General features: G+C 34.5%; 1 protein-coding gene across 3 annotated transcripts in view; it reads right to left on the bottom strand.

Moving 5' to 3' along the window:
* LOC124534339 overlaps nucleotides 1–26,509 on the bottom strand; it is a 36,337-nt gene extending 9,828 nt beyond the window's left edge. For all 3 annotated transcript variants that reach the window (XR_006966734.1, XM_047110111.1, XM_047110113.1), the window contains exon 1: nucleotides 26,474–26,509. The gene's annotated coding sequence lies outside the window, so the exon portion shown is untranslated. The remainder of the gene's footprint in view (nucleotides 1–26,473) is intronic.
* Between the last annotated feature and the right edge of the window lie 1,350 nt (nucleotides 26,510–27,859).

Below are 27,859 nucleotides of genomic sequence, written 5' to 3'. Positions count from 1 at the left end.
CAAGTAGCTAAGCATTTTGTACGGCTTAGGAATACTACAGATCGAACAAGAGGCGCTGAGAACTTTGGAGTGTAGTGCTTTAGAAGTAAACTACAAAACTTTATCAAACCTTGTGTTCGAATAAACACAATATAACGCTATGCACAGAATGGGGCGATAAGTAATGAGCGTGAATGCTTTTATACGCTTTTCTTTTTATTCTTAATACCATTAATATAGTGCGTTTTTCTAGTCCTAATGTAAGGTTTTCAGGTAGCATATTTTATAGTGTTGGTTATTGTAATTGAATACCTGAAAAAACCAGAAGCTAATTAATTTCTTGTTGATTCTTCTTAGTTAAATCTAAATATCGAAACAATGATAGTTCTGAGCCGAAATAAATAAATAAAATGTAAACGTTGAATTTTATTACTAAATGGATAATATTCGAACTTTTAATTAGGTCGGGAAAATAGTTGATACATTATAATAACTATAGTATATGTAAATAGAAAATATGAATATATAAAAGTTTATTTTTATTTTATTATATTTAATAAAAGTTTAGTTTTGTAACTGTATATAATTCTAGTAAGCATGTAAACACTAAGTAACGAGACACGATTATTGATCTCGCAGTAAAAACAGTCACCAGAAAAAGGAAGCGGATTAATTGTCTTTTTCTATTTTAATTAAATCTTTATAGTATATTATTTGGTACTATAGAAATTAAAATGAGTTTCTAATTATTGTTGTCTTAAATTTTCGCGATTATTACACATTTAAATAAAACTAATTATAACGGATGAATCGCGTATATTAATTATTTTTAAAACATCCCGACGTTTCGAGCACTTTGCAGTGTTCGTGGTCACGGGTAGACTAAGATGACATTCGTCTATTTGAAGAACAAAGGAAATATTATTAACAACTACCGCCAACGATTTCTCAATTGATATCTTGAGTAACGTTCCGGTTGCACGCAGAAGGCACTAACTGTATCTTTAGGTCTTGCAGTCTGTTGGATTTGGGATTTCAAATTTTTAATAAGTGGATCCCAGGTGTTAGAAAGTCTCCAACCATCTTCTCTATTGAAGTTCGGATGTTTTTGAATCTCAATAGCCTCGCGTATCATTCTAGGAATGAATCTGTGTTCTCTAGCGAGGATCTGTGGTTTATCAAATCGGATAAAATGGTTAGGTTTATCCAGAGCATGTTCACAGACTGCAGACTTAGAAGAACGCCTATTTTTGACATCTCCTATATGTTCCTTGACCCTGGTACCGATACTTCTCTTTGTTTGGCCTATGTAAGATAAACCACACTCACATTCGAGTTTATATACTCCTGCAGTTTGTAAAGGAATATTACTCTTGATAGGTCTCAAGAACTGGCTCACTTTCTTATGAGGCTTGTACACGGTTTTAATTGAAGCTCGCTTCAAGATGTTGCCAATCCTGTCTGTAACTCCCTTCACATATGGTAGAAATGCAGGTTGTCGCTCAACTGTGGGTGGCTTGATACGGCTTCTGCGATGCTGGCGAGGCACGGGCAGCTTGTTCTGATGGAGTGCAAGCTTGACCTGACGTAGCTCGTCCTCTAGGTGTTCAGCATCGCAGAGATGGTGGGCTCTCTGAAACAAAGATTTGCCAACGGTAGCTAACTGGCTAGGGTGGTGGTGCGAGTCACCATTGAGGTATTTGTTGGTGTGTGTGGGTTTCCTATAAACTGTGTGACTTAATGTATTGTCAGGATTCTTGATAATAAGGATGTCAAGGAAAGCTAAAGAATTATTTGCCTCTAATTCCATAGTAAATTGAATGTTTTTGTTTATAGAATTAAGATGTACTAAAAATGCAGATGTCAGATCACTAGGTAATATTGTGAAAGTGTCATCTACGTACCGTTTGTAAAACCTAGGTGTTATAGGTCCGGAGCGAAGAGCCCTCTCCTCCAGGTCTTCCATGAACAAATCGGCGACCACGGGGGATACTGGAGAACACATGGCTACCCCGTCAACTTGTACATAGAATTCATCATTCCACAATAAATAACCAGATGTGAGGCAGTGATGTAACAGCTCTGCATATTCAATAGGCATGTTGTGTGTCTGTAGCTTCCTCTTGAACGTCGGGATGTTTTAAAAATAATTAATATACGCGATTCATCCGTTATAATTAGTTTTATTTAAATTTCTAATTATTGTTTGATTAAAACAAAAACAAAAAGTACACAAATACGTGGTAGTTGTTTAACATAATAACCCACAATTATGTTAGCCTACATTATGGTATATGTTATCGTAAAATTTCATTTGACATATTAATTGTTTAGAGATTGCAACGTATGTTGTAATTTTATACGAAACATTTTATAGCTAGGTATATTTTTTATTTATATAGAAGTCCGAAACTAATGTTTATATTTACTGATAAGAGACTAGATTATTTCTGAGTACTATGTAGGTATATACCATATTATTTTGTGTCAGTATTAAACTGACCCGTGCGAAGCCGAAGCGGGTCGCTAGTCCAGACTATAAACGTTTCAGACAATAAATATGTTACCCGAAGGCTTTCCTTATTCAAATGATGACATAAAACGGAAATGGCTAGACAGATAATGGATATTATAAAATCATTCATTCCTTTTACAGCTTAGGTCGTTCTCGTCTAGATTTCACGTCCGCACTAAACCCAGCTTTAACACAAATAGACATTATCCTTTATCAACAATCAACATGCCTTCGGAGATAGAATTTTGATTTTCTCAATTTAACGCTTTATAACTTTATAGGTTTATAATTATTTTGTATATTAGCAATGTATAATTATAGATGTGATTAAATCCAGAATGAGGTGATCCAATAGAGGGCGGAGGTAGTCGACATAGCTTAGAGTCTAGCTAGTCACATCTGTAGAAGAACTGATAGCCGTTGGGGCCAGATTCTAGAGTGGAGAAAATTGACATAGTGTAGGACGCCATGTGTTACGATGGAGCGATGATGTACGGAAGGTAAGGCCAGTAGAACACGGATGAGGAGGAAGATCTGACTCTCACTGAGTCAGATCTTCCGCGTCTTGGAGAAGGGCGACGTCCTGCAGTGGAATCATACAGGCTGATCATGGTGATGGTGATTATGTGATGTTATATTCTACATTTACATTAAAGATTTTTTGACAGGATTATCGAAGGCTATATCATCAGGAAGTGAGAGAGACGAGCGAAAAGGATAGAAACAGAAGTATGTATGTAGTTACCACTTAGAGTCTATAGATAGAGAGAGAAAATATAGCGCAGAAAATAAACGTGCATTATAAACATAGTAAGGTTCTTGTCATAATATATTCGTAATATTATTCTGCTGCTTAATTAAGGAAAATATTGTGTAAAAATAAATCTAGAAGTGAGTATAAAATATATCTGATAACTAATATTAGATCGTCGAAATCCATTCTGATGAAAAAACAGCTTTAATAAATGAAGCATAAAGATAAAAATTACTTAATTTTTAAAAATCTTTTATAAAATCTAAATAGCGCACGACGTGAACGTAAACATCTTGTTATTTTACCTAAATGTAACCAATAAAACGCTACTAAAATAGAGGGTATTTCTAAGTGAAAATTTGCCAAGGAAACAGCCCGGCGAATTGGCTACCAGCCTATAAAATGTAATGTCACATTCATTTGCAATTCAAGAGTCCTCAGCCTGTATTATGCCTAATAAAATTTACATATTTAAATTAAACAGCGAAATAACAAGAGACTGAAGCCATCACGGGCTTAGATTACTCGGAGTACGCATTTCGTTTGTCAAGATCAAATATAAATTTTCAATCAAAAACCTATTAAAAAGTTAATACAGTACGTTCACTTTTCATTAGATTACATTTTTTATCATAAGTTATTTTTTAATATCCAAGCGAACAATTTCGTTTAAGCTACCTACAGCTGTAGTTGTATCATCAAAGCATAATTTTTGAAATGCAATTATTATTTCATTTAAATTAATGATGGATACGCACCAAATCGAAATAAAAGTTAGATGTATGTATAAAAACTATGGTATATACTAGTAACTTGGCTAGTGTACGTGTCAAATAGGAATCTACGTAAATCGTAAACAAAGCATTCTTATAGTTTAAGCCGGACTCGCCAAAAGAGCTGCTGTAGACAGCATCTTTTTTTTCTATCACATTATCATTAATTTCAGCCAAATTACTAAAAATTCCAGCAAATACACATAAAATTTGCTTATGAATTACTCCGACTATTAGTGGTACCGTATAAAAATCCGTTTAGTAGTTTCTGATGTATTTATATGTTAAGAAGTGAATAAAATATGCGTACATTTAGTTATCAAAACGATTATATAAAAATACATGCAAAGACGACCACTAACAACAATATCTATACACAGTACATAACCTACACTTACAGAGAAGACACGGTAAGTTATGTACGGCTGTGATACCTACTAGTATATTTAAGGTTAAGATACGCCTTACCTGACCGAAGTACAGTGGAAACCCTTAAATGCAAGTATTATATATACCAATCCTAAGTAAAAATAAATTCATAAAGCTGAGCCGAATTAAAAAAATGATTAAAATCAAATACGAAATGGATGCTCATGATACGAACACGTTCGTTTAATGAGATATAAATCAGTAATACAGTAGTGCTTATAAGTATCAGATGATAAATGTGAATATCGGCCGGGCTCAGCCGACCTTTAACATTAATCAATCCATTATATGATAATGCTCTGCGCCTATCATGCAATTGACATATTTACAAAAACTATCAGCTGTGGTAAGCGACTCATTTGAATATAAAAATAATTGAACTATTCTTCTTAGTTCACTCGTGATAAAGTATTTAGAATACAAAAAGTAGTTCAATATGAGAGTATATGAAACTTAAAGTATCCCTGGCAGCATGCCTGGTACGTTGCCTGTTTTAAACATGTATTTAAAATATCAAATACAAATTAAAGATATGATGTCATCTATCTATAAAATATAACAATTTAAAATATTTTAATATTACATTAATCAGTCATTTTCATTGAGTACTTTATTGACCCTTTGGCGAGCTTTTAAAAGTGGCAGGTGTTGAGGTCCTCGGTCCTAGTGCAGGTGCCATTTGAGTTTTATTGTATTTGTGACTAATAATTAGTTAGAAAAATAAAAATTTCATCATTTGTGGTACCGTCATTACTTGTGATTTTCCATAAGTACTTTAGCTACTTACAAAGGATCCAGGAGCTGTCCAATATTTATTTTTTAAATATAGAATACAGAGGCCAACCAGTGGCGGGAACAGGGTCCAAGCCACCGGTGGTCAGGGCTCCAGCGAGAGGAACTTCCTCACAATACGCGCCGTGCCGAGGAGTACTGCCTTCTGCATCAGGCCCTTGACCCAGCTGCCTAACGAGAGCCTCTTAAGGTGTTGGTCAAGGCTCTTGGCCATTATTTATTTATTTATTATTTGTTATATAATAATCAAATCGAGTTATAAATAATTTCATTTAAAAAATGATTGAAATGTCCTAATGATGAGAATACGTAAATATTAATCTATGATTACGGGCTCAAGTATAGACAAGAACCACCGCAATTTATGTATATATGTAATTCAACTCAAACGCAGCGGTGGAGGAAAGTATCTCGAGGAAAGTTGTTTGGATTGGCAGAAAATCTGCCACGTATGTTTTCACTATTCTTCAATAGTACAATGCTTTTCGTTGATAAGACATCTTGTCTTGCCTTAGTCCAGGGACACTTATACATATTACTTTATGAAGCTACATCATTATAACATATAAAATCATGATGTATCATCTAATTATTATGATAGTACCATAAAAGATTTAAACCCATATTTTTATTACTGTAGCAATGTATAATTGTTAATTATAATTTAAATTCACGCGTTAATACATTACATACAGCGCTTTGTGTTTGTTAATAACGAAAGTTTATATTTGATGATGAATCATTCATACCGGTTCAGAGCTTTTGAAAATAAGCTTATTATATAAAGCCTTCAGCTTGAATTAATTAAAATAAAGCTAGTAATTTAGCCAATATTTTGATACGGAAATTATATCTTTAATTTAAATTATTTTAGAGGTAAAGTTTTTCATCAGACATCGTAATAAATAACATCATTATATTGTATTTTCATATTGATCTACACGTAAGTACATATTCGTTAGTAAAAAGGGGGAAGTGAAATTCACTAGAATTAGTTCATTGGCTTATAAAACGTCACTGATAGGTTATTATTCATCATTTCCCTAAAGCTGATCGACTGTTGTCTTGTCACTAAAAACTTACTATAGCGCATTAAAATCAAAAGAGGAGTTAATAAATAATATTTGACATGGAATTGGAGCAATATCATTGGTCGAAAGCTTGAATAATTTAATCTATGATATTCAATATGGGTTAGCAAACAATGGTTGAATGTCGATGAAACTGCTATCTGAATTTTGGAATTAAAATTAAAGTGGGTTATGTATTTAAGAGGAACAGATGTACTGTAAATACATCAAGAAAGAACTGTTTTTAAAACATAATATAGCACATAATACGTAAATATATGGTTAGTTTAACTTTATTCCTTCTACTATTGTAAACGGCTAATGCATTGCCACAGACATTTTTCTAAAAAAAACGACATACTATATCTTATTTTACGATAGTCAATTTTGGTTAGTCATCTCTTTTCTTTACAAAATCCCAAATATAACGTTAAGTTACAAAATTAAATGTAAACCTTATACCATATAATGGGTTAATAAAAGCAAGCTTTTCAAATTTAATCAGCTAATGCATCCGAGATCCTGTGGTTTACACTGGAGGTATACGTACGATATCTTGACATCGGTACCGATTATGTGAAAATACTACATTAAAGGTATTTTGTTGAACACTCGTGCAGTAATTTTTAGATATTTAGCTTCTTAATGTAATATTAAATAGCTCTGTTTAAATTTTGGCGATAAATAGTTTTAAAACCGAAAAAAAACGAACCTTTTGAGAAATTTGTACGAGAAATGGAATTTTGGTTTATTTTAATTAAAAAAAAATTCAGACAAAGAAATGGACTTCACTATTATTTACCTGAGCCAAAAATATTGTGAATAAAAAGCAAATGTATCGTGGCATCTTTAAAGCCCTGCTAACCTTACGATCCAAGACTACGTATTCCTTGTGCTTGTAACTAGACTGACTCACTTTCCTTTCAAATCAGAGCACAACAATGCGAAGTGTATCAGATGAGTGAGTCGTATCTAAATGGGCTCGTACAAAGCCCTATCACTATCCTATCATGTATATTATACGAGATATCTTGCAGGCGATAATTTATCTAAACAATTGTTGTATGGGCCTCATTTCAATCGAATCAGACAATATCGTACGGGTTTCATTCTATGCGATAATCGAGTTCGACAATCGTACGTTTATTACCTGACTAAAAGATTGTTAAGTGGGGTCGGCCATTATGCGGAACCGGGAGTGCTCGGTGACATACGATTTCACATTACATGGGTTTTACAAGTCACGTGTGCTAATGAATACACTCGCCTGAATAGGTTTTTGTGTACAAAAAAGAAATCAGTTTACATTGCACATTTGAAAATTTGTTTTATGGTGTCTTATTATACACTAGTAATACAATATGAATTTCAAGGATCAAAACTTCTATACGAAAATCACCTAATTTATTTTGTACTATAGTATAAATTCTCATTCATTGAAATGAGTTTGATAACCTTTTTTGATGTAATTATACAATAATTTATTATTAAAACAAGTGCGTAGATTTTTTATAATATATAAATTACTTAAACAGAATCATAACAACTAACGATTCAATTTTATTTTATTTATATTATTTAATGCGAATATAATAGGCAAGTGGTAGTGCCACACTGCATACCTCTCGGTTGCAGTCGAATGGGCCGGCACGCCCGGGGAAGTACCACTCTCTCACTTAAAATCGGCGTGAAGTGGTAGCTATGCTACCGCGTTTCGTCCGGTAAGTGAGAGTTCCGGAGGCCCGATCCCTCTCCCCCCAAAACATGGTTGTGCAGAATTTGGTGACATTACCCCAGGAGGGTACCATCAGCGACTGCGATGGAGAATCCCTCTCTGGGCATCCATGCTCCCTGAGCATGGATGCCCAGAGAGGGAGGACGTACACCGCCTGAGCAGGGATGCCCAGGCTGCCCTCCGAATTCTGGGGGGGGCAATTTTGCGCTCGCCACTGTTCGGGGCAAGCGGAGCAGGCATCATAAGGCAACCCCTACCACACTCGCTGTGGACTTCTGCAACATAAGGGGACTCAACTCCAACTTGAATGCCGTTCACTTTCACCTTGAGACGGCGAAGCCGGCCTTGCTCTTTCTTACCGAGACCCAGATATCTTCTCCTGCCGATACGTCTTTTCTCTCTTACCCCGGGTACAAATTGGAGCATACTTTTGTGCCACGAGCTGGGGTGTGCGTTTACGTCAGAGATGATATCTGCTCTCGACGCCTCGGCAGCCTTGAAGGGCAGGACCTATCAATTATCTGGCTGCGCGTAGACTGCGACGACCATCCGCGAATCTACGCGTGCCTTTATAGGTCCCATAGCGGTAATGCCGAAACCGACCGACTGGTTGAGCACGTCCAATTGGCTACAGATTCCGTGCTGCAGCAGACTCCATCCGCAGAGATCATTATTCTGGGCGATTTCAATGCTCATCATACAGAGTGGCTTGGATCACGCACCACTGATCATGCGGGTAGATCTGTTCTCGACTTCGCTTTGGCTTATGATTTGACACAACTGGTCACCTCGCCAACGCGAATACCGGACGTGGAGGATCATACACCTTCCCTGTTGGACCTTCTGCTGACTTCGCATCCGGACGGCTATAAGATTGTCGTCGATCCCCCTCTGGGCTCGTCGGACCACTGTCTCGTCCGGAGTACAGTGCCAGTTGCACGGTACTCACGACCTCGTTTCGCGGGCTGTCGTCGCGTGTGGCACTACAAGTCAGCAGATTGGGATGGGATGCGGTCCTTCTTTGCATCTTACCCATGGGGGCGAGTTTGTTTCTCGATGGATGATCCGAGCGTTGTTGCTGACTCTGTCGCCGATGTGGTGCTTCAGGGTATGGAACTTTTCATTCCATATTCTGCGGTGCCCATTGGTGGCAAGTCCCAGCCCTGGTTTGGTCGCCTCTGTAAGACGGCTTCACGCCGAAAATGGGAACGCTACCAAGACTGGGCTAACGCATCGGCGTCTCGTGATACAAACACCAGCACATTCAGAAAGGAATATAACTCTGCCTCCAGGTCCTTCAAAAACGTGATAGCTGAGGCGAAGTCGAAGTACATTGGCAGAATTGGCGAGAGACTGGTGCGCTTCCCATCAGGAACACGTGCGTTCTGGTCTCTCGCTAAGGCTGTCCTAGGGAATTTCTGTCAGCCTTCTTTTCCGTCTTTGCACAGGGACGGTGAGTCATTGGCCCATACCGCGAAGGAGAAGGCCGATCTTTTAGGGTCTCTCTTCGCGTCGAACTCGACTCTGGATGACCAAGGAAAGTCACCTCCATCAATCCCGCGATGTGATACGACGATGCCGGAGGTTAAATTTCGGCAAAGTGCAGTTCGGAAAGCACTTCTTTCCTTGGACATTCACAAGTCGAGTGGACCCGATGGCATCCCTCCAATCGTGCTACGGACATGTGCTCCCGAGTTGGCACCGGTCTTAACGCGTCTTTTCCGGCAATCCTACGCATTAGGCGTCGTCCCGAACTCCTGGAAGACTGCTTTGGTGCATCCGATCCCTAAAAAAGGCAACCGCTCAGATCCGTCCAATTATAGGCCTATAGCCATCACCTCCTTGCTCTCCAAGATAATGGAGTCCCTTATTAACTGCCAGCTCCTGCGGTACCTAGAGGAGAATCAGCTGATTAGTGACCGCCAGTACGGTTTCCGTCGGGGTCGCTCAGCCGGTGATCTTCTAGTTTACCTTACTCACAGGTGGGCTGAAGCAGTTGAGAGCAAGGGGGAGGCATTAGCAGCCAGCTTGGACATAGCGAAGGCCTTCGATCGCGTATGGCACAAAGCGCTTCTTTCGAAGCTTCCTTCCTATGGGCTTCCCGGGAAATTATGCAATTGGATTACCAGCTTTTTGGCAGATCGGAGCATCAAGGTCGTTGTCGACGGTGCATGCTCTGACTTAAAATTCGTCAATGCTGGTGTTCCACAAGGCTGCGTCCTATCACCCACTCTGTTTCTTCTGCATATCAATGATTTGTTGCAAATCGGGAACATTCATTGCTATGCAGACGACAGTACCGTTGACACCTTATACACCGGCCGCGCTAATATTTCTCGGGAAAACGTCGAAGAAAACCGGAACAAACTTGTGTCTGAAATCGAGTCTTCGTTAAACGAAGTCTCGAACTGGGGCCGGCTAAATTTAGTCCATTTCAACCCCAAAAAGACGCAAGTTTGCGCGTTAACCGCTAAAAAAACACCATTTGTCGTATCTCCACGATTTGAGAACATCCCGATAGCCGCTACAGGTAGTATCGGAATACTTGGCGTTGATATTTCGAGCCTCGTTCAGTTCCGCGGTCAATTGGAAGGCAAAGCCAAATTGGCTTCAAAGAAGCTCGGTGTGCTCAGCAAGGCGAGACAGTACTTCACGTCGGCCCATCGCCTAAAACTTTACAAGGCGCAAATTCGGCCTCACATGGAGTACTGCTCTCACCTCTGGGCGGGTGCTCCCCAGTACCAGCTCCTTCCATTTGACCGCATCCAACGTAGAGCGGCTCGAATTATCGACGATCAAGCCCTTTCCGATCTCCTTGATCCTTTGGCTTTGCGTAGAGATGTTGGATCACTCTGCATCTTCTACCGAATTTTTCACGGGGAATGTTCCGAGGAATTGTTCGGATTAATCCCGGCTGCTGAATTTCACCTTCGGACATCTCGTCAAAATTCTAAGTTTCACCCGCACCATCTTGATGTCCGAAAATCCACAACAGCGCGATTTCTTAGACATTTTCTGCCTCGCACAACCACTCTGTGGAACCAGCTGTCGCCGGCGGTTTTTCCGAACCGATACGACATGGGAACCTTCAAGAAAAGAGCCTACTCCTTTCTCAAAGGCCGGCAACGCACCTGCAAGCCCCCTGGTGTTGCAGATGTCCATGGGCGGTGGTAGTCACTTTCCATCAGGTGAGCCTCCTGCTCGTTTGCCACCTATCCCATAAAAAAAAAAAAAAAAAAAATAACTTTATAAATACTCAAATGAGTAATAACGTTAATAGAAAAATATTATTTAGAAAATAAGTGCGTTCATGCCACAGCTGTCCCTAAAATAGTACCAATTCTAACAACGTAGGTTAGATGTAATGAAATTATGGCTCCCAAAGGGCTTCCCACCCCATGGGCTGCGAAGTTAAGGGAAAATCAGGTCAGCTTTGTCATTTTCTTGTAAAGGTACAAGAGACTTATGACGAATAGGAATTTGTAACATACCCTTCTCAGAAATTATGCAAGCGCAACATATATGTTATACATATTCTAATGAAGCAAATCAACTTAAGATTTCTAAATTCGAGGACGTAAAGTTTATTGCTCTATAAAGTGCTTTAATACGACATGAATATGTTAAAATTATATCATATATCATCACATATGAAAGCAGAATGAGCAGAAGATGCGATTTGTTTCGGAAAATTCTTTGGTATATTATAATAATTAATTTTGAATAGTGACGCATTACCACCGATACAACTAATTAGTAAATTTATATCGGATATTTAACAATAATTAATACTTTGCAGTTTTGTCATATAACTGATATGTTTTCACAAAATACTTTATAGAATTGTTTTTTTAATCATATTCATCAAATATAATCGCTGTTCAGTTATATTTCGTTGGAACTTTAAGAATAACTTAAGGTTATTTTTATTCAACATACAAACATACATTTTTAAAATATACCTATTTATTTAAGAAGAATACGATAACATGATTTATTAGTAATTTTGCATATTATACATAATGGTTTACTGCTGAAAAAAGGTTTTCGAGCTTACCACCTTACAACCACGCTGCTCCAATGCGAGTTGGTTAGAGTTGGTTGGTGGATATCCAACATGTACAGGTTTCCACACGTTCGCCGTCGAACACGAGAATTAATTATAAATACAAGTAAGTACATAACTCAATTAATTTCGCTTATGAAAATTCTATTTTAAGCATAATTACACTCTTTTGAAAAATGTGAATTATGATATATTATGAATACATTATTGTAGGTGCAACTAACTCATATCGATGTTTATTTTTGTTTATACTATTTTTAGATATAAGAAATTCAATATAATAGCTGGAAGTTATTATTGATGTCATGTTTTGGGGCGGAGTTGAAGCTGACTTTCGAGGAAAACGTGTCAGTCGACTTACATTCTGGTGATCGGAATACGAGAGACCGTGTGTTGACTTTGATGTTTTGTTACGGTTTATTTTAATATGCTAAAAATATATCTACTAGGTACTGTATAGTACTTATCTTTGAATGTTTAATACTTTATTAAAACTAGCCATTCAGCTGTTTCGATTTTGGAAGTACTTATTGCCACTGCCCACAGTCACGCATAATATTAAAACTGCTTAAAAATTCAAGTCGTAACGAATTTTCATTGACAGTTATAATTATACTTTAATTGCAAGCCGAATGAAGAAACTTAATTTAAACTTTTACCCGAGTTTATGTAATGTTCGTAGTAAAACTTTTTGAATACTTGGGCGACTATTTACGAAATTCATTATTTCAAAACTTTAATTTTGTATATTTTAGTCACGTATCAATTTGATTGACCACACAAAAGAGTCTTTATATCACAGGAGTAGGGTTTTAATTTCTATTATTTGCTTTGGACTTAGGAACTTTAAAGCATAAGATATAAATCAATAAATCAGTCTTGAGGTTTATAACCTTGCAGCTTATCTAGTGCTTCGACTGATATCAAAATAACAGCAAGCACAACAAGCAAAAACAAATTTTTCAACCTTGTAAAAAAAAAACTTTCTCGCATTTTGTTTCAGTGTCACTTTCTCCGTAAGTGCGACACGTACACTTAATCTTAAATGCAAAAAGGGATGTCAGTATATATTTGACAAGAAGACTATTTACCATGATAGTTGGCAAATGTAAGTTGTTTTACGAATGAGGTGTTTCGAGAAACGAACGTGTAAACAAGGCTCCTGTTTACACGTTCTACTACTGCTGAGAATTTCTGGGCAAAAAATCGAATAAGTTTTTATTGTTCCGACCCCGCAATTGAACATTGTATCATACTAAAAATCTGCAAACTTATAAGCTTATTTAGTAGATAGCTTAAAAGCAACGCAAAATCCGAGGAGGCACAGTGATTAAAACGCGTATCTCAACCGATGATTGCCTGTTCAATCCTCGGCAAGCACTATTGAATTTTCATGTGCTTAATTTGTGTTTATAATTCTCGAGTTCGGCGGTGAAGGAAAACATCGTGAGGAAACCTGCATATGGATCTAATTTCAACGAAATTCTGCCACATGTGGATCCACCGACCCGCATTTGAGCAGCGTGGCCAGCAGGGAGGCCATAGCTCATCAGTGGGAAATTTACAGGCTGTTATCGTTAAAAATCAACGCGGATATTATTCTTTATAATATGTATTGGTACGATTAAGTTTTCATTGTATAATATCATCATTAACATCACGTGACCACGATTTTAGGTATATGATTGCTTAATGATAGCCTTGTTTGATTAATAATCTTAGTGCTTTCTACGTTAACCCCAATGTATTTGATTCTATATTTAAATAACATTTCTCCATTACTTTTCGCATAGCCTTTAACATAAACGCAAAGCAATCATTTTTTTATCAACGATATAACTAAACTAAAAATAATACAATATAGAACTGTCTCAAATTTTAGATTCCATTAAGTTTCAAGACACTTTCTGATGATTTCGGGTTGAAACCCAGGCAAGCACCACTATATATATATATGCTTAATTTGTGATTATAATTCATCTCGTGCTCGGCGGTGAAGGAAAACATCGTGAGGAAACCTGCATGCCTAATTTGGAATGCACATGTGTCTAATTTCATCGAAATTCTGCCACATGTGCATTCCATCAACCCGCATTGGAACAGCGTGGTGGAATATGTTCCAAACCCTCACCTTAATGGAAGAGGAGGGCTTAGCCCAGCAGTGGGAAATTTACGGGCTATTACTTTTAAATGACGTAACATCACAAGTAGATACAGTAACGCAAGTTTAATAATGTAAATGTAAGCGTTAGTTTCAAATGTAAACCGTGACTGAGCTGATCCATTACCGTAACAAGCCACAAGCGAGCAAGTCACCAAACTAATGATCCCGGTTAGTTTTTCTCGAAATAAGTACGTTTATTCGCTCCTCCTCATTAAGCAGGTACTGCAATGAATTTGCAGATTATTTTGTAAGGGACCACAGTGACTTTTAAATCTATCAAAATATTAGTCACTAATCTACATATGAAAGACTTTAAATACATAACTATAATTGAAGAATAATATGTCCTGACTGATTGACTGACTAATTCGAGTGTAAACTATTAAAGTTAGGTTGAAATTTGTTGAGATAGATCTATTTATTGAAAAGACAACGAGCAGGGAATGAGTTGTGAAAATTCTTCCCCTGAGGAGGTGAAATAGTGGTTGAAAGTGTGTGAAAGTCTGTCATTTTTCAAGTTAGAAACATGAAACTTTATTTTTAAGATACTGGTTAAAACGAGAAAATACGTATTTAAGCGTTTCTGGACATTTAAAGTAATGAGGTGAACACTTACGGTATTACAAAGAGGTCTTAAATGAACGTAATGTTTGAAGTTAATCAATCCAGGTATTATATAAATAGCAAAAAAGTTACATTATGAAAGTTTTCACTTTGCTCTGAAAGTGGAATGAATAAGAATTTCGGTGTAATTACGAATGGAAGTATAATATATTCAACATTATGTACAACGAACAAAATTATTAAAAAACATCAGATCTCAGACTGCCGTAGCCGTCTGAGATATCGCCGTGGAATTATGCATCGAATATTAACGCGCAACGGAGATTATTTTATTGTGTATTTGCATCTAAAAATTGTCAGCTGTAATGCGACTGCAATTTCAAAGCGGCAGAGTTAAAATATTCATACTGTATCCATTAAATTTCATTTCATGTTTAGCTACTGGTATGCTATTGCATATAAACAAATCAAGAACCTTATTATACATTTAACGTATTTTTTGTTTTAATTTTTTATACTTTTCACTTCAATGCACTTTTCTTGGTGGTAGGGCTTTGTGCAAGCCCGTCTGGGTAGGTACCACCCACTCATCAGTTATTCTACCGCCAAATAACAGTACTCAGTATTGTTGTGTTCCGGTTTGAAGGGTGAGTGAGCCAGTGTAACTACAGTTGTGCCTGTACATAACATCGAAGTTCCTAAGTTTGGTGGCACATTGACCATGTAAGGAATAGTTAATATTTCTTATAGCGTCATTGTCTATGGGTGATGGTGACCACTCACCATCAGGTGGCCCATATGCTCGTCCGCCAACCTATAGCATAAAAAAAGAAAAAAATACTTCTTAGATTGTAAATAATAAAATAAACCCTTAAAAATATTTGTGTAACATTCAATGTTGTTAGTATTTTTAAGTAAGTAACATGTTACGTAACACGCAAATATTGACTGAGGCGCTGTTTGTGAAGCTTGCAGGACAATTTTATTAAATTATTGCTTTAGTTGCGGTTATTACTAATGGGGTTTGGAAGTGGGTGCATCAATCATATTCTCATCCACTTTATGTCAACATCAAATTTTGATACAGCGTGATTGATTGCCGTTCTACGTTGAGCGTGTAGAAACCAAGAGTAGTGTTACGACAAACTTAAACTGTCTTGAGAAACCGTGACCCTAGGATAAAAGTGATTAAGATATCTATACACTATTATCATATAAATCAACGTTCGTAAGTCGTAGACTTTGCTTTACGGTGTAAAAATAAAAATGAACGGAGGTCTCCCGTCAGCATTCCCGGCGGCTAAGGCGACGACACAAAACGAAGAAATAAGATTTCCTCCGCGAGTAGAAATACTTAAGACAGAACGGTTCAAGAATTGCACATTGTTAGCAGTTTGTATACATAATTGTTGAAACTTTTCCATGAATTTTAAACAAGTGTAAGTACAGTTCAAAAATGCTTATTTCCTTTCTTTTATAACTTCGTTCTATTTACATAGAAAACTCTCTTACACTTCTTACATCACTTCAATATTAATATAGAAGAACAAATCTGAATTGCATTTATTACAACAAATACGAGAATCCTTTCAGCTGGTAATCTAGTGATGTTACAATACGGTCAATTATACGTATGACAACTCGACGACCAACGCAGACCGCGGGAGTCGCGCTTCTCCGGAAAAATGTACCTCTCATGAAATTTAATGTGAAAATAACTTGACACGACGCCAAAACCACGCCTGAATTATTTATGTGGCACTATTTTAATGGCGTACTCCTTCGTTCATTACAGTAAAAGTGTTTCTTAATTTTGTATGCTAACTCAGTATTCCAATCTACTGTCGTACGCTGCCATTAAAATGAAGTATGGAGCATGACTCAGGGATATTTTGCAGGGAAAAATACGGAATGCGAAAATTTAAGAGCCTTAACGATTTACTCGTATTTTAATATATTTCTATTACCGAGCAGTAATATATTTGAAGCATTCAACTTCGTTTTTATGTATTAAAAGTGTTTTATGTGTCATTTAATTAAAAACATCGGATTTATTCTTGTAATCAACGATTTTATATTAAATCATAGCAATAAACAACGGTATCTATCAAGCAAACAAGTTTATTCTCGCTTCAATCTTGATATACAGAAGTACAATAAGCTGATAATTCTGGCGCAAGTAACAATAGATCTAAGAGTAGGCTGAGACGATCCTAGCACACTGCGTAGGCATTTTGCGCCATTGGCATATATCAATCGCCTACGCCAGGGGTGCGCAGGCGACCCTATAAACTTCAATATAAGTATTAAAAAACATTTCTACATATATATAGCAAGTCGATATGGCTCAGTAGTTGAGACATGTAAGCCTTAATAGAATATTATGGGTTCAAGACCGGGTTCTAAAGGTATCTTTTTCTCAGTAATGTCACTTCAAGATGACGTGTATCCACCAACCTTCATTGAAGCAACGTCATGGATTCAGTTCCAAACCAACGTCTTAAAAGGAAAGCATGCCCTAGCGTAGTCGTGTGATATTTGACTATTCACAGGCTATTATTTTACTGTACTGTTAGTCTGTTTACAAGAATAAGTTGAAACAGTTAAAAGCTTTACGTTTCATATAATATAATGTAAGTATTCGGCTATATTTTTGTAACATAACACAGGAAGTAACATGATAACGTATAAATATTTACAAAACGTAACATGATTAATCCTATAAAAATAACAGTAATTCGTTACGGTCCCATCAAAACAACATTCGCATTGTTCATTTCGTGAGTAACAGCAGCGATTCCTCATTCAAAATAAATACTTGCTTAATAAATTCAGTTCCTAGAGATATCGCCAAGTCAATGGCAAACAGTGGGACGAAAATGTTATGTAAACACCAGGAGTATCTGAGCTCCTGGCCTCGGGTCGTCCTACTGAATAAATAACGCCACAGCGAAAGCAAACTCAAACAAAAGTAAATTTATTCACCAAATACGGCGATTAATACACGATCTCAGGACAGATTTATATTTCTCGAGGCTATACGCATTGTTTGGATCCATTGTTTCTTGAACGATTTTCGTTTTGTCGAGACTCACAAGTTACTTCGAACGCAGATCGTGTCTTTACTATATGCATGTTAAATTAAAGATGGATGTTTATACATATTACATTAAAGTAAAACTATTTATTGTGAAGCTATGAATAAAATATGTTCTAGGTTTAACTCGGTAGGTCTGTCTCAGGCTTTATTCGATCTGTGTGTAATTATAATTCCATAATTGTAGGCAAAACAATAGTTTCATTCCTTTTATAGAAATATTCTCCTTCACGATATTTACTGTAAAATTTAATCGTTCTTTACTAACAAAGCAATGCTTAGTGTATTCTTATTTTTATTTAACATGCGATCAATATAATAAATATTGATTGGAAATTATGGATTCTTTATAAAATTTTCGCCTAGTGAAATCCTGCAAAATGACACCTCAATTACTTTTGCTATTTTTAGTAGTTCTACAAGTTTTGATTAAATTTAAAGATTTCACCCAAAAAACAAAATTGAAGATGCGTGTATTTAACTTGGTACAAGTACCAGGTATATATACGCTTTTCAATAAAACCTCGTTAAAAGATTTGATAAATTACAAATACCAAATTGAATAATAAATAAAACTATTACTTTATGTTGTTTACTGCAAAAAACACTTTTTATTATTTATTCTTTAATTTGACGAAAGAAGCAAAATAATATTTCAAAGGCTTTTTGTTAATATTAAAAGAAGAAAGTGTTTCCAATTAGAGTGAGTGACTCAATTATATATGATGGCAAAGAATATAAAATAAATACGAAATAATAATGAAATATTTAAAAAATTGAGTTGAGTGTGATTCAGAACAAAAAATAAATTAATTTAATATAACTTTCTATAGCGTGGGTGAGGCTTCATTGAAAGGTTTCATAATAATATGGTTTCTTAACGTCGATTAAAACTCATACTGAAAAATATTAATGAGAAATATAATACACGTTTACTAATTATTTATGTAACATCCTCATTTTAATATACGCTAAAATATTGCATTCTATATCAAAATTTAATGTATTTGTAATTACATAAAGCTTAAAGTAATTTAAATGTTTCACTAATCATAAACTCGGGAACGGCTATATAATATAATCTACAGTACTTCTAATTCGGGTTGTTTTAACACGATATTTTCAACTGCTACTCACAATTTGAATTATAAATTAAACACATTAAAATTCAATATTGCTTGTCTATCTAACTGGTGGATTTAAACCCATGATTTTCTGTTAAGAACATGCGTTCTACCTACTGGGCCATTACAGCCTTATCTGTGTCGTAAATACTTCAACAAAAATTAAATTTCTGAATATTAATTATCTGTATTTTTTACCATAAATCATTTTTCTTTTTTTTCGTGAAAGTGAAAACTCTGTGGTTACATAACTGCCATTCAAAAGTGGAAAAATATCGTCTCTTTTCCCGTTTCCAATTCCTTTTGTTTTGATTTCGGCTTCAAAGGCGAGTTGTGCCGACCGACAGGCACATTTCACGAATATGCATTCCCTTGTATTGATAATATGTCGCACAAAGAGAGTATTTCCGCCGTTTCCCACGATTTAAGACCAAATGATTAAGCTATATTTCGTGGAATTTCGGTTTTGTATCTGTTTTCGTTTGTTTCTACGTGAGAACTATTGGATTTTCATCCCTAATATTTAATTTATTGATTAAATTAAGCAGACAACCAACATTTGGTTTGTTTGTGGTATGAACTTCACTCACAGACATTAACTCTAAAATATATATTATCATTTTGTCATAGATGTTATTTGTGTATTTATAGTAGCTTACTTACGATTGAGACCGAAATCAATACTTCCATCCATCCAACCAGAATTGACGAGTAATTTACAATTTCTAAACGTCTAATTATTATGCCCTAAATAAGTTGTTTTGAGGCGTGTTATTTTGAATCTTAAATCAACTAAGCAACGTATAATATAAAGCCAAAGGAATAGCGTACTTATGACGTCATACGTCATTATAATGTAATGCTCATTTGATATTCGTTTAAACAACCCAAGCAATACTAATTTAATGAAACAGTGAAAACAATCCATTATGATTCAGGGGCTTTTGAAAAAATAGACGCCGTGTTGCTGTCATAAAGGAAAATCAGCTTTCAACGGAAATTGAAGTTCCGTAGCCCGGGGCGCGGGCGCAGACCGGAAGTGCCCCCATTAACTTCACTTCTAACGCTGCAATTATAGCAATTATGTGTAATGTCCCGATTTGATATTTATGAATTGTTTAAAAATTACCATCAACGAGACGTTTGAATTATTTAACATAAAAGGAGCAATATTCTAAGGCAATTTTCAAAGGCAACGCAACTGTAACTCTCCTTATTGACGTATTTCAAATGAATTTTTGCGTCCCTAATAACATTTTTCTTTAGAAAAGAAACAAGAAACAAATTTATTAAAACGCATTATTGAATGAGAAATGTTTTATTCTATCGTTAAATATATTTAAATTGCACTCAAAATACATACACAGCTAATTGGAATTATCTAAATTGAGTTTTAGTGTTATGGGTTTTCAGCTGAGTTATAAAGCACTGACTAAACGAGACAATAAAACTAACAAATTATATAGCACCTTATAATGACTAATGACTTTTACTTGGTGGTAGGGCTTTGTGCAAGCCCGCCTGGGTAGGTACCACCCACTCATCAGATATTCTACCGCTAAACAACAGTACGCAGTATTGTTGTGTTCCGGTTTGAAGGGTGAGTGAGCCAGTGTAACTACAGGCACAATGGACATAACATCTTAGTTCCCAAGGTTGGTGGCACATTGACGATGTAAAGAAAAGTTAATATTTCTTACAGCGTCATTGTCTATGGGTGAGGCTAGTCCGCCAACCTATTCCATAAAAAAATGAAATTATTTTTTTAAAAATAAATAATTGCGTAAATATTATATAATATATAAAGATATCGAAAGAGTTTTTAAAAGAAGTACTCCTTGTATTTGAAAAGTTATAAGCAGAGCTTATTGAGTAGATAGAAGGCGATCTCTTGATAACCGCAAGTCTAAACTGCGTTACAGGCTTGCACGTGCTTAATAACAGTTGATAGCTCAGTTCATGCAGTGTTGATGAAAAATATTGTGATGAAACCTGACGTGTTAAATGAAACTTAGTTATATGTGTCAAATAAACATCTTCGTTCGGAGATGTTATTTATTACTTATATATTGTTAGTCACGTTGAACTAACGCTCAAATTAATTTTTTGTTCACATAGGTATTAGCTGTAACTTGGTTTTATAAAACTACCGGCACACAAACTGTCACCCCCGTTTTATAGCCCGAGGGATGAAACTATATCTTAAGTTAAATTCATCTAGATCGACTGAGAGGTTTAAATCTAAAGAAGAACATATATTATTACAGTTATTGTTTGCGGGATATTTACGATGTTTTTTATTTTTATCCGTTAGAGCTCGATATTTCGACATTATCTACGATTGTCTTGTTCACGTGAACATCCCGTAAATAATAACTGTAATAATAAAAATAAACAAGTTAATTTAAAATCTTATATATAACAGATATTGTAACTAATTGTGGAAAATAAATTTATAGTAAATATTTTGAGAAAAAAAACTTTATGAGAATTTATTTTTAACATTTTTGTAGTGGATAGTAGTTAGTAATTATCAGCACAAAACGTTTGTATTATAATTTGAGCTCGTTCGCCTTTGTGGAATTGGTTTAAAATTTAGTTACAACGTTTGACCCACACATACGAACGAGTAAAGTTAAATAGTATAGGCATTACCTTCAAATGATAGTTGCTCTTTAGCATATTCATGTTGAGAAATGTTAATCTGTTTATATAATATTTAATAAGCTAGAACACAGGCTTTCACATGTACTCATCATTCATCATTCATCACTGTAATAAAAGGTAGCGATTTTATAGTAAGTGTTCACCGTAATTTTTTTATCAGTAAAGACCATATAACAATATTATGTTTAATATAATGCATTATATTTGAATTATACGTGAATACTTTTTCTTGTTCATTTTTGATTAGAATGAGCGATATTTAAATGTATGTTAATTTTTAAGGTTTGTTGCAAATAGCTCTGGATTGACGCTAATAATTATATAAGCTCATATAAATGTTGAGAATTTATTAAATTTGAAATTTTCGATAGTAAAACATGGAAATGTACGCTTGCTATGCTATATCTTCGAATTGATTTGTACTTTAGCAGTTCGGAATATGCTTCAAATAACTAAGAAGATAATGAAAGAAGGTAGAACACGAATTTGTTCAGAAATTAAACATTTACCGGAAGTAGCTTTTCACTTGGTTTTTTTTAAATGGATAAAATTTATTATTATACGCTTCCCGATACAAATACAATACAAATAAAATAAATAAAAAAAAATTATACCATGTATAAATGTATTATCTGTACCCTAAAGTAATTTAATTGAAAAAAGTAGTATTGACATTCTGTATATCCGTACAAACGAAGCATGAGGGTAAATGGACAGAAGCTCGCTCGGTGTAAAACTTTAAAGTTCGTTTTAAACGAAATTAAGTGTACAATATGTTTATAAGCTTGAAGAAGGTTAAGTATATTAAATGGCACGGGCGATAGCGTTGGTAATAAGCGGATTTGAAACAGTAAACATTACAAGTACGTTGGACACAAATAAATAGACTTAGAATTAGCTCTTTATAGTAGGTATTTTTTTCTCTCTAAAATGTATTTAATGTTTCATAAAATTTATTAAAGTTAATTTTATGAAAATAATAAAATACTGCTCATCGAAATATAAGTAATTATTGGAAATTCGAAATATCGGTTGCGTATATTTAATAAAAATATTATTTGAGAATTATTCAATTTATTGTAAAATAATACGATACTGTATGCGTGTATGATTTTTTAAAAAATATATTTTCCACAAATACCTTTAACAAGTTTCCTGTAAAAAATTACGAAAGGGGTGCGCAAGTGATCATGTGACCGCATTCAATAGACATCCCTAAAGTAATAATTAGAAGCTGCGCAATTTTTTTTATTACTTTTCAAAGTAAAGTAAAGCATTCACTCCAAGTATATATAGTATACATAGTACATAGGATGGATAGCAAGAGACAATATTGCATAAAGGTAGTCAATTTAATGTAACATCAAAACCAGTAAATATATTAATAATATGTTTATTTATTGCAAAACAAATGCTAGTCTTTGATTTTACCAACAAATTTATTAGTATTCCAAATCAAATAATACGTATAGTCTACACTATTTTGATAAAGTCACGGACAAACTCTAGTATTAATACTAATTCTACGAAAGCTAATTGATGATGTTCCGCGTATACTATTTAGAATTACGCCCCTATCACAGCTGGCTTTGTGTCCGTACGTTTATTTATTTACACAAACGCGGCTACTGAGCCGGTTTCAATGAAAAACGTATTTTAATCAGGTTTAACACAATAATAAACATTTTCACACAAAAACAATTATTACATCCTTTAAGGGAGAATGTTGATGTGAGGGTTAGAATAAATATATATTGAGCCGATGAGACAGATGGTGTTGTTCTATTCGATAGCTTTCGGAATTTTGTGTACGCAATAGAAACACATGTCAAATTCACGTGTCGAAAGATGATAAATAAAGAAAACTATTCGTTCTATAAATATAAACGTATTATTTTAAACGCTTTCGGCATTTATTTTCATTAAATTAATTAATAATTTTAATTTAGTTAAAAAAATGCCATGAAAAATCTTCAGCTATTTAAAATTATCGCCTCTAAGCAAAATTTCTACGCAACTCATTAAAAATAATAAATCTTTCAACGCTCAAAGCTAACGGTTAGAAAAAAATATATTCGTTGACATTTTATAAAAAGAACATATATTTTCTAAGTTTAAATCTAACGTAAAACACGCGTCAAGGGATCCATCAAGTTTGCTGTTGATTTCTTAGCTCCTGAATTATTCAAGTGAAGTCGAAATTAAATGCTAGTTAACATTTCTCGAGTCGACTTCACGCTTGGTTTGTCAAAACAGATTTAGGCCGGAGTTGACGGGCTTCCTGAGACTTCCCGCAACACTAAACCGCTGTGCATACAATATATTGACTTGAGAAAACAGTATAAATAAAAATATTTACTATGATTACTTTAAAGACTAGGGCAGGGGGTAACGACCAGATAAAAATATAAAGATACATTTATATTATATTGTTGATCACGTTTAAAAAACTACAATAGTTTGCCAATGTTTTGTAAGAATTTTGCCAAGAATAGAACTCAGCGTCACAGTGAGTTGCAGATTTTATTACTTAAAAAAGTAATTGACGGAACATTCGATTTTCCAGTAATTTAGCCGGTTTCTAAGGAAATTGAGTTAGTTACAGAGCAAGAAGTCAGTCGGATCGATTTAGAACGTTTTAAATCACAATAGATTCAGCAAATTGCGTTGTCAGTAAAAGGCAAATTGCAGACGACGATGAAAAGTTACAAGATGTAGACAGAAATAATCAGTGGCACATTGTTTAAGGAAAAAAGGCCTTATTTATTCAAGAATTAAATTGAGAATTTCCATTTATTGACTATGTAAGGAATGGTTAATATATCTTACAGCGTCCATTGTCTATGGCCATTTGCTCACCAAAATTTTGTGCCCATACAAAAATAAGTCGATTAATATTATTCATAGAAAGTGCTAGTAAATGTCCTACTGGGCTAGAGCTCTTCCCTTTTTAAGGAAGGCTTGGAGTTTGTTTCCTAGGAGAAAATTCTGTAACTTTGCCTTTGGAATTTAAGACATACATACATATAATTTTAACAAAAAGAAAAACCGACTTCAAACAAAACACTATTTTAAAACAAATGAATATGCACGAAAAAGTAATAAAAATAATTGCTTATTCAACATATTTTTTAGAGCCTTCCTAAGTTAAAAGAAATGAAAAATATTAGACTACTTAAAAGTCGATTAACGATTATATCATGTAGTTATAATTATTGTTATATTTGGAGTCGGTGTCATGTGTCATGTCAAATGTATGCATTTTATTTATATCACGTTTTGATCTATTGTAGGAATCACTGCTGAAATATAACGTAATAATATCGTTTTCCTGTCTGTGTATGGCCTTAAGTCGAAGTACGAAGTGATTTAGGTATAAAGAAAGAGGATTATTCAGTAATCTCGACTGGCGATGTTGAGACACGCGTCCGTGACTCCGAGGCCACATTAAACCCACATTAGCTCGCCATCGATTGCCATTTGCGACATTTTTATCTAATCTAAGTTATCTTCTAGATTTGTCGCGGTGTTTTTTACAAAAGATCGTCGTGTCTTATAAAAAAGTATTCAAACTTTTTCTAAAGTTAAAGGGAAACAGTTTCCACTGAATGTTTGAATATTAAAAACTATAATTATGTTCATAATACATCCAAATTACTTTCTGTTCATGACTTCACCCACTTGTGAGGATTGGGGAATGTTGTTATTATGTTCTAAGACTTTCTAAGCCCCTGACAATGTGTGTGCATAATATCATGATGGTGGATTGAGTAGTTACGTTATAAAAAACGTAACAAAAAGTTATGATACTTTTAAATTTATAATAATAGTTAGGTTAGTGTGTGTAGCAATTATGAAAAAATCCAGTGTGCGTGGCGTGGATAAAATTGCGCATTAGCTGCATCCAATATTAAACTATATAACAGATTTGGGGCACACTTGACGGGCATCGAGCACAGTCTAAACACAAAGCTATGAAAGCGGCTTAGTAGTGAAAGCGGATTAGAGCATAATCTGCAACGGAGCGGTTGACATACGCCTCAGGCGAACTGCCTTCCTTGTTTCCCAGTAAACGTATAAATCGGACAAGATCCGACAGCCTAGACTAGACTAACCACTTCCTACTGTACCGAGTATTCCGTACTCGTTTCATATCGTGAATTTATATGGGATTGCATACATCGTAAGATACAAGTTTTAATTCTAAGCTTAGGTGTCTTATTTATTCTTGGAAATAATAACGGAGAAATGTACCCTGTACAACGTTATGATACTACGATCGATATCTAAAAATGTTCCTTGAAATAGTAATTATAGTTTATGAGAAAAAAACATCTAGTTAAAAGTATTTTTGTTTCGTCTTTACCAGACTTTTATATGCACTATTAAATCGTTATGATTCAAGAGCTATTATCGTTTCGGAACGTGAATGCTACGTAGATACGACTAATAACTCAATATTTATTTATAAAATATAGTTAAAATATTATTTATTTCTGCACAAATATCTATATTAACTATACCATTTTAATATCCATATAATAATAAATTATATTTCATTTGTAAATGTTTTGAAATTTTACTTGCTGAATACTATTTAAAGTGTGCGATGTTAAAACAAAATCAAACAAAATAAAAGTGTACACATACCCAAACTAAAATAATTAATTAGAGGAAACAATTAATGTAATGACATAATAGCGAACCACTTTGCGTTATTAGGAAGTAAATAAATTCAGCTTACCTTATGACATGTTTAATCCGACGAATGGTGTCAACTGAAACAAAGAGAAATCGTTAATATACAGTAACTTGACCAGCGGTCACGGCAATTGATAATAGGGCGGATAATATAACGCACCCACATGCCCATATTGACTCACAATAAATGTCACATATTTCTTAATAGACGAGAGTAACCGCCTCAATTGAAGTGACCGTTAAGACAGGTTTGTGTCAAACGAATCGAAGTGGTCATCACCTGCTGCGAACACACGATTGTTGGGGTCTTTATAAGCAATTTCCTGCAGCGCTGTTTGTAATAGTACTGTAATAGAGACAGCGCTGTATGTTGTTTATTGAACATGAATGCTGCTGCTATATGGCCATATAATATTATAGCTTTATTATTTAAATGTTTTCGACTGAATTGGTTTAGGTGTTGATTTACAATATTTGAAAATCTCTATGATATTAGTATTAAATAATAATAGTTTTATTTAGATTTTTCCAATGTCTTATCACACTAAATATTTTTAATATCTATCCAATAAATAAAATATCAGTTGATAAACAGATGGGATAAATATATGTATTAAAATGTAACGTCTTTTCGAAATTAAAAAATTAATTTACGTTTCCATAGTAAAATTAGAGATACACTACACCGAGCATTAAAAAAACATTCATACTTAATGGAATTCGTAGAAATTTAACTTCCAAAACAATTTTTTTTATACAATTTACTTTAAAGTATAATAATAAAGGGGATGTACATACAAAGACATCACTAGACGCATATAAATGTAAAAAGGGAAACATCCACGTAACCTATAATAAAGTTTACATAATAACGGCATTTCCATTCCTCAGTTGAAATGTCATGACATTATAATCATACTGGTCTCTGTATACAAAAGGACTGGTGATGGAGCGCTATGACAGTTCGTTATCATTTTTCATATTCACGATATTGTTTTGCTTTTACATGATTGAAAATATACAGTTTTACTTATTAATTGTTTATGTGGTGATTAATTAAATAAATGTGTCTCTTTCTTTCAAATGCCAAATCAAGAATGTCAGAAAGTGAGAGTCAATACTTAATAAAGTACCAGCTGATTTTTGTGTAATGCTGATAATACTTACCTTGATCTTGGTCCAAATTGCTGGATAATAATCTGGTTGAGTACTATATTATTGTGTTCACTTAATTATTTTTATAGTAATTATTTTATTATATTGAAGAAGAATTTATTGGGTTAGGTTAGCTTAGTATTGTGGTCGAATTATTCTCAACAATCTCAATGGTACAAAACTTTTTTTTTTTTTATAAAGAGGTATTTCGGTATTTCACTTTTAAATATTATAGTACTTGATTATATTGTATATATAACACTTTATTTATCAC

This window comes from Vanessa cardui, chromosome 12 (genome assembly GCF_905220365.1).
Source record: "Vanessa cardui chromosome 12, ilVanCard2.1, whole genome shotgun sequence".
Lineage (NCBI taxonomy): Eukaryota > Metazoa > Arthropoda > Insecta > Lepidoptera > Nymphalidae > Vanessa > Vanessa cardui.
Note: the sequence above shows the minus strand (reverse complement) of the source record. Positions and strands in the feature narration are given on the sequence as shown.